Source organism: Telmatherina bonti (assembly GCF_933228915.1).
Source record: "Telmatherina bonti genome assembly, chromosome: 3".
NCBI lineage: Eukaryota > Metazoa > Chordata > Actinopteri > Atheriniformes > Telmatherinidae > Telmatherina > Telmatherina bonti.
In genome coordinates this window covers 7,730,596-7,731,076 of record NC_136621.1, presented here as the reverse complement: position 1 = coordinate 7,731,076, position 481 = coordinate 7,730,596, and positions in this window count along the sequence as shown.

The window sequence follows — 481 nt, the reverse complement described above, 5'->3', positions numbered from 1 at the left end:
AGAGAAGAAACAGGAATGTTGTGTCTTCTTATATGTGTATACATGTATCACTGAGTGATGGTGGAGGTGGGACATCTGGAGCGCACCTCTTTATTCATTCATTCATTTTCCTAACCGCTTAATCCAATTCAGGATTGCGGGGAAGCTGGAGTCTATCCCAGCAGTCATTGGGCAAAAGGCAGGGTACACCTTGGACAGTGGCCAGTCCATCGCAGGGCCACCTCTTTATTTGACTCAGAAATATTTCCTCTTACTATATGATGAGTTTCTACAGACTTTAGGCTGAGTCACAATATCTGTTTTTTACTGAGGCTCAGTTAAAAACCCATTTAAATGCTCCCTGTGAACGTCCGTTTGAAATATTGTCATATGTCCCTGTCCTCATGTGTCTTTTCGGTTGACATGGTTGTACAGATCATCCTGTAATGAGCAGTGCTGAGTTCAGAGTTCTGACAGCTGTATTGTACCACTATAAACATGG